The sequence below is a fragment of the Cornus florida genome, unplaced genomic scaffold (genome assembly GCF_030987335.1).
Source record: "Cornus florida cultivar Cherokee Brave unplaced genomic scaffold, ASM3098733v1 CherokeeBrave_3.0.0_Hap2_Chr03, whole genome shotgun sequence".
Lineage (NCBI taxonomy): Eukaryota > Viridiplantae > Streptophyta > Magnoliopsida > Cornales > Cornaceae > Cornus > Cornus florida.
The window spans coordinates 38,019,463-38,028,626 of NW_026775573.1; positions in this window are offsets into that span (position 1 = coordinate 38,019,463).

A 9,164-nucleotide genomic window follows, 5' to 3' on the forward strand; every position below is an offset into this window, starting at 1 on the left:
TCTCATAATACTCATACCAGGTAAACAATTCCATAACATCATTCGATCTAATTCTTATTTCTTCAAAACGCACAATACGACAGTCTCATGTCAGAATCCTCAAAACTAAAGTCAATCCCTCCTATTATTCCTCAGTAAAATCCATGATCATTCTCTGATTGCATAACGTACATTCGACAATACCAGCACCTGTCCTTAAGACATCGTTAGAATCAATCACCTATAAAAAAAACATCTGTATACATAAGTCGCATCACATCACCTATTCATCCTCAACCTTTCATTCATGACAATATCCTTGCCGCCACCACAATTATCAAACCTTAGAGACGCAACCCCCATTCGGCAACCCGCGCCTCATATCCTACCAGTCAAAACCGTTCTCAAAACAAACAACGAACTCTAACAGCGTAACACCCACTCACAAATTCGTCCATCCACGGACGCGCACAACTCCTAGACAGAGACAAGACCCACAACAAACGACGTCTTTGCCAAGTCTAGAACAAACGGAAGGGTAATAAACCCCACTCTCATATGAGACCAACAACACGCACCTTAATGAACCAGATACCCTATCACACACTACCTACCAGTCGTCCAACCATGGACACCCAATCTCACCTGAGATGAAATAAACTCCTTATACCCAAGAAGTAGAACCAACTTGGAATGCATACGGAATCACGAACACCGATTTAAGTGGGCTCTCCCATTATCGGACCGTCCTACACAATCAACACAAAAACCTCGCACACACTTCTCCGCAACACTATGCTAATCCAAAACTAATCAAATAAAAACACCAATGCCCTTAACATACTGACACTAGGAACCATCACTATACGTTGGACACTGCGTTCCATCCTACCCGATAACCTCCCAATGAGAAACTCTATGAAATACGACGACACTTGATTACCTGTTCCATTTCTACCCTTTGAAGTTGACACTGCCTCAATTGCTGTACACGCAAGACCCATGACCTCAGTCACAATAACCCACTGACTCTTCAAGGAAAAAGATGCCTACATGGCAACACCTATCTATTTGGTTCTAAAGATTAAGCCGTCCACCATTACCTCAACTGATGGACAATCCCATCACATATCTATCAACACACAACAACACTCAGAATTTTCAGCCTACATTCGGATCATACCTCAATCCATTATACTCATCAATGCAAAACATCACGTCATAATGCCTCAACCACCATTCTTTCCAAACCACAATCCAAACCTATCGTCCTACCGGACTATCAAGCCATAACTAAACGATTCCTCCCCAAGTATTCTTGAGACATTACCATGCTAACAAGAAAATAACCATTATTCTTGATACTCCCCTGCAACAACCACCACATACCACTAGAAAAGATCATCCATACGGCAATGTCATGCCGACAAATCCTCAAAACAAAAATGAGCTTAAAGTTCCAGAATGCTTCTCACCCGTCTATTCCTTAAAACCATCAACAATGCAATCAATCACCACTTTCCTCCAGAATAATGGGGTCACCCCTAATTTGACCCACTCCTCAACTCAAGAACCTCAAGTTCCAACACCCCCATGATCATCCTTTTTCCAAAATAACTGCATAACTCCTCCAATCCCTTGGAAACAACAAACTTCCACTACCAACCACTCCTTCAGAAGTGACGCTAACTTGACATGAAAACACATGTCATTCATAACACCCAACACCATAGTCAACAACCCGTTACAAGAAAAAGGAATCATACGTGGCACACTACAGAAACTGTCCCTAAGAAGAAAACAAACACTACGCTAAATGGTCGATCACAAAAACTGTAGTAGACAACGACTACAAAACAACAGTCTCTCATTGGTATTTAACTAGATATTCAAGTCATACCTACAACCATGACTAATATCCATCACAATGGAATGTTCACATCGATTTCATCTGAGTTGTGTGCCTGTAGCTCACTCAGTGTGGTAGCCTTCTGGTGCCACCTGCACACACTCACACACATCCGCCCATAAGACCACAAAACAAAGAAATCAAATAGAACAGGCCACCAAGCCCAAGAGGTTACTCCTCATCCTAGCTCAACACAATCTGTGACCAACACTCTATGGTCACCAAACAACATCACACTTAGCTTTTGCCTTCTTCACTGGAAATCATAACAAAAGGTGTAACCTATTCATCTCATCACCAACTCAAGATCAACCTCAACTTTTACTCCCAAAACGGCAATCTAAGAGACAAATTTGCAATTTTAACATTAATGAACTTCTAAATAAAAATCCAAATACAAACCTTGTTCAACTCGCACAATACCTGAACCTCACAAGTCATACACTACATACCACCTCACATCCTGTGACATCAAATCAAATTTGTGTATGTGAAAGGATCCCATGACTCACACACCATACCCTATTAATCCATCACCCCAAGAGTCCACTCACAATACCAAGGAAACACAACACAAACTCTTGCCCGTACAAGAAAATGAGGACTTCCATCTCGGAAGACACCTAAGATCAAACCCTTTCACCGTTGCCAGTTTCTAGGGAAAGACTCTTAATGAAACAACGCATTCAAATCAAACTAGACTCAAAAGATCGCACAACTCACATCACCCTTACTCACAATGCTGATACCTACCCCAGTCATTGGTGGTAACTCACAGAATTAATATAACATAGAAGTGCGCATGCTAGAAAATTACATACTGAAAATGTAACACCTACTCGTGGATCATTTAAGTCAGTACTATACACATATAACATATAAACATGTGATCACGTAAACAAATTTACACATAGGTAAGCAAGTAAACAAGTAGGCATGCTACTCAAACATTTAAACACTTTAACATGTAGCACATAGGCAAGTAAACGATTTAGCTTGCTTCTTCAAATATCTAAACACGTAACAAATAATCTCATACGCAATGCAAACAACTTCCCATGCAATCCTACAAAGGCCTCTACCCGTCATCCTAAGATTTTCGAACCATGGCTCTGATACCATTCTGTAATGACCCAAATCCACTAGATCCGAATCATTAATCAGGTCCTTACCCGACCCAAAATCATCCAAGGGTAATACAGTCCTTTCATGTTAAATTCAATTATCATGGTCCAAAAAGGGCAAGATGGTAATTTGCTACAATTCAAGTAGTTTGGGACTCAAAGGGTATAATAGTCATTTACATGTATCACGTAATAAATAAAATAAGGTCCAGGACAATATAGTCTTTTCGGTGGTTAAAATATAATTAATGCATTTTATTGGGTCATAAAATAATTATTCGCAACGTTAATTTGGTGCTAAAGGGTAATTAGGAAACCAAATAAAAATTTTATATGTGGAAGAACCGGTTGACATATGGAAATTCACACGTTAACTAGTTTGGGTTATGAACAGTGGAAAAACCCATTGCCGAGACATCGGTCGACGTGTGGGAAGCTACACGTCGACTGGCTTGGAACATGTACAGTGAAAAAGCCTACTGTCAGGATACCGGTTGATGTGTGGGAAGCTGCAAGTCGACTGGTTCACGCAACTCGATCGACGTATGGGATTTTACGTTAACCGGTTTGGGTTATAATCACTCAATTGCCACTGTCCAAAGAAAACTAGAATATACCACTTTTGTAACCAACCCCCACGCCACAACACTCACGTACGCACTAAAATACATTTCAGCATCAACAATAACAACCATTGTTAACTTAAATTATAACACGTTACTTAAAATACACTGAAGGGTTTAGTGAGAGTAAAACTTCATTACATTCCCCCACTAGCCTTATACAAAATGAACCTAAATACATCATATGCTAGAAAATAATACATTTTAAGTCATCACGTTTACAAAATTAATCCCAATTACAAAAAATAGCAAAAAGAAACATTTTTTCTACTCCAAGATAGGGCAAGGGTGGATCGTCGTCCACTATTTCTTTACCATAACTTGAAAAATGTTAAGTTTAATGGGGTGAGCGAATCGCTCAGTAGGCGGCACCTAAGATACACCTCTTGTGTCCCCGTGAAACCAAACAAAGAATAAGACAATGGAAAGAGGGATCATATCATGTCGGGAAAATACAACATCATACCCAATCTCCTTTTTTCATTTCAAAACATTTGTTCCCATTTTTTACCCAATGCTATGCATGAATGCTTCATGCCATATGGTTTAGCATTCTATAACAAATTTAACATTTAACCATACATCATACTATACAAGAATTTCTAAAGGAGTACAACATGGTTTTCTCACACAATATGAATTAAACACATAAACACACTTTCCACATAGTAGTGTTAACGAGTTATCAAGCACATAAGCATATAAAATCAACAATTAAGCATGCTTTTCACACCAATCTACTCACATACTTGATCATGAATTCCACATACAAACAAAAATCAAATCATTTTAGAAGTATTTTTCTCAAATTAAGCATGCTTAGTTACGAATAACAAAGATTAATTCACAAGGGGGCAAAAAACTCATGGATTAGAAACCCCTACCTCAAGTTTGCACAAAACCCTCAAAATGGGTCTCTAATTTTGAAATTCCTATGAAGCACCAAATCTGAAATTGCTGGTATGGATCTGAAGGCCTCGTCGTGGTTTTCAATTTGCCGCAAACGGCTTCCAAACGCTCCAAGTATCGAAGGTGGAATCTAGACTTAAAGTTTGGTGCAAAATGAAAATGAAAAATGAAAAAGAGAAGAGAGGAAGAGAGGGTTGCGGGACAGTAAGAGATTTTAGAGACCAAAATGTGGTCTCGAGGCCTTAAGTGGTCTAGTGGTGGGCCCCGCTTATTTTCTTTTCTTTTCTCTATATTTTTTTTTTTTTTTTTTTTTTTTTTTTTTTTTTTTTTTTTTTTGTGTCTCCATTATACACCACACACATACATAAAAAATGCACAATTAATATGTAATCAATACATAAAATAATTATAATGTAAATGGACCCAACTAAAATCCCGTACGCAAAACGTGAAAAGACTAAATTGCCCTCGCATCAATAAAATTTCAGAAAAACGAAAATGCTGAAAATTGGAAACATCACAAAACTACCTTAAGTGTGCAAATTTTCAACCATTTTCAAGTAATCTCCCAAAATTTCAACATCAAGCAAGCAAGTATGGTCCTCCACACATCAAAAAAATGATTATGCAAATTAAAACAATTCTAGAATCCTTTTTGAGTGAACCGACATCAAATATGTTGCTATCTAAGCCAACTAAAGAAATGATCACATCCTTGCCCTTAAACTAGCACACTAATCTAGTACTGATCATTAAGACAAAGAGTGGACCTTTTATTAAAACTTTATTGATCTAGGTGCGCTTATTCTTTTCACTCAATTTTTTTTTTTTTTTACTAACCCGAAGGATAAAAAATGGAAGCATAGTGCAATGTGTTGATCTATTAAGCTTTCTAGTGATCCACGAGGTCGAGCGTTAGGTCAATGACTCCCAAACCAAACGGCTTTAAGGCATTAGGTGTTTAAACACCTCTAAGGACTTACAAACTCAAATCAACTAGGCTACAACTCAAAACATCTTCCATCTAATCATTTCCCACTTCTCACCTTTCGGGAGAAATCCTCAATTTTTTATTTGCTTTTGCAACAACTTTTTTTTTTTTTTTTTTTTTTTTTTTTTTTTTTTTTTTTTTTTTCAATTATTAACCTATCTTTTGGGCCCTTCACCTTTCAGCGCGAGAAATTCAGTGCTTGATGAGGCTAGAATCCTGGCTACTCAATGAAAAGGGATTGTTATTAACTTTTATCAAGAATAAAAGCTTTCAATGCACTACTAGCTCAATTAGGATATAACAAAATCAATAATCAACCAAGCATGTACCCTATAAATGAATACTAGTGTGTGCATGTGCTAGTGTAGAATCCTAGAGTGAATCTCAAAATAATCACAAAATCAAGATGATGTGGACCGCAAGTACAAGCAAGATATCAATTTTTCAAAAAATTTACTCCTAAATGGCATCCATAGGGCATACAAGGAGTATTGGACTCTCAAGTCAAGCAATTTTTAAATTCTAAGCATTATAGTCCTCAAAAGATCAAAATCATAGCTAGTTATGGACCAATCATAGAAAATCCCTCAAATACACAACTCATGCTCAAAATTTTGAATTGAAAACAAACACTGCAAAGAACACACATTACCCCCAAACTTGAATGGCACAGTGTCTTTAATGTGCAAAGAGAACAAAATAAAGAGGAAAGAATATACCAGTACAGCTATGTCAAAAAATGGTCGGGACAGAAGTATTCAAATTGGGTGGTATAACCCCCCCAAACTTGGGATTGACCACAGTCCTGAAAAGATGGCACTAGGATAAAACCTCATCAGATAACAAAGGGGATAATAATAGTGCACCGTGACATGCAAGTGTAAATGGGATAATAAATGAACTAAGGAGAGAGGAATAAGGATAGTCCTAAAAAATTTAGGCAGCACTCTCTCACTAAAGTCACTGGGATGCACCTAATAATGGAGTTAATCACAGAAAAATATATCAATATAAAAATCTGAAATCCAAAATAGCATGCATGGAGAATAAAATAAAAACAGTATCAGGTACATCACAATATCGGGCCAATAGACTGACCGCAAAAATATAATAACAGTATCAAAAGAGCAGTCAAGTATCACAGATATATAAAATGAAAGAAAGATATAGAGATTAAGTAGAGGAAGTTTATGGAGTAGGGCGTGATCCTCGAATATCTCTGGAAATGCCCTGTAGCGTAGCTAGGAAGTCCGCACGAAGAGTAGTCACATCAGTGCTAAGGGAGGCCACATCTACTCGGAGAGAGATTGCCGCATCTTCCAAGGTCTGAATACACTCTCCTAGGCTGGGTGTCTGAGCTGGAGCGTCAAGGATGACTTGATCAGGAAACTGAGGTATATCCTGACTCTGCTCCTGAGAATGTACTGGTAACCCTGCCAGAGAGTGATGGGGTGACTCCTCTGTGCTTGGCTCTTGTTCTTCCTTTTTTGGGTGCAAAGATTTTTCAAGAATTTGGCATAAGGCAGAATTTGTTTAATTGCATCCAAAAGGGGAAGATTAATCTTCACTTGCCTAAACACTTCAATGATTTCATTCACTTTGGTCTTTTGCTTATCAAGAGAAATGGATCATTTCAACGCATTCGAAAATGGAGCCTTTAGCTCAAAAAACCTTTTCAAAATTTTGTTTCACAACATTTTCAACACAAGAATTTTTCAAATCATTGTTCAAATCATTTTTCACCACTTTCTCAACAAGATGATCATGCACATGCAATGAAGGAGGAATAAAATATGAAATGAAATGGGTGTCAACTTTTAGTTGCACCAGTTCACTCTCTTCATTTGATTCACCAACTTAGTTGTCAACAATTTTCCCACTTCTTAAGGTTGTCACCGCATTGACATGTTCAATTGTGGGACCTTCCAATGAAGAATTGGTTTCCACAACAAATTGTTGTTTTGGTAGGGTATTTAGAGGCATCTTTCCTTTCTCTCTAGCATTTAAAGTACTAGCTATTTGTCTGACTTAGGTTTTTAGCTTAACAATGGATTGAGAATGAGAGTGAAACAATTGAGTATTGGCCTCTAAAGTACCCAAAGCGGTCAACATTTTTTCCTCAAAAGTGGGACTCCTAGAATTTCCTTGATAATAAGATGATTGATTAGGAAAATGAGAGTTAGAAAATTGGTTTCCATGTGATGATTGAAACGACGATCTATAACCTTGGGAACTTTGGCCTTGCATCAGGGGCGGAACATGCTTGCCTTGAAAACCACCTTGGGGAGGGTTTGAGCCTTCCTCTTGGTTTTTCCAAGAGAAGTTTGGATGGTTCCTCCACCCGAGATTATAATGTGTGCCATAAGGATTATTCCCTTGGTGAACAAAAGTGGCATTCACTTGTTCATGGTGCTCACTTTACACATGCCCATGGGGACAATTGGAAGTAGAATGTAAGATACTAGAACAAGTCATGCAAGATTCATTTGAAACATGATGAGTATGACTAGGGGAGGAAAACACTTGATTCACTGAATTTTGGTTGATCAAAAATTGATCAAACCTTTAAGATAAGGACTTGACTTCGGTGGCTATGTCATTGGAATTGCCAACTTGATATAAGCTAACATTCTTCCTTCTATCTAAATTTCTACCATTTTTTGAAAACAAAGATCGATGCATGGAATTTTCACTCATACGTTCATACAATTGCCAAACATTGTCCTCATACTTATCAAGATAAGAACCACCCATAGATGCATCAACCACACCCTTGTGATTATCCGACAAACTTTCAAAGAAGTATTGAACTAATTGCTATTTAGGAATGCTATGATGTGGACACTTTCTAAGCAAGTCATTAAATCTTTCTCATGCCTCATGAAATAATTCCCCATCCCCTTGAGAAAATTCACGAATGGAAGTTCTCATAGCTTTAGTCTTTGATACCGGATAGTACTTTTTTAAGAACTCTTGTTGCATCTCTGCCCAAGAAGTTATTGAAAAAGGCCTAAGATTGTTGAACCAATATTTTGCCTTATCTTTAAGGGTAAAGGGAAAATTTTAAGTCTTAACACATCTTCAGGCATGTCCGTGTATTTCACGGTGGAGCATACTTCAAAAAACTCATCGAAATGCTTGTAAGGTTTTTCACGTTGAAGTCCATGATAGTTAGGAAACATTTGAAGAGTTTGCAATTTAATTTCATAGTGATGTACTCTAAAAGGGGAAATTGAATGCATGTAGGTGCATTATATTCATTCGGCACATAATGATCACGCAAAGCTAGAGGAGGATTCACAACCGGTGATACTACATAAGCACCTTGATTGCCTTGAATAATGGGAGGTTGTGGAACAAAAATTGGCCAAGGCATTCCCAATGGAACTTGGCCTTGTTGTTGTGGTGGAATAAAAGGCCTTGGCATGCCTAATGGTACTTGGATAATGTTATGATGCACATTAAGGTGGAGGATACCTTGTTGGTCTATGTGACCAAGGTCCTTCACATAGTCCACATTGATGTCTTCCATTGATGAAATGGAATGACTAGAATTACCCCTTCCCTTAGAATTACGAACAATGAATTCAAGATTCAAATGAAGTGGGATAGGAGTAGGATTTAACGAC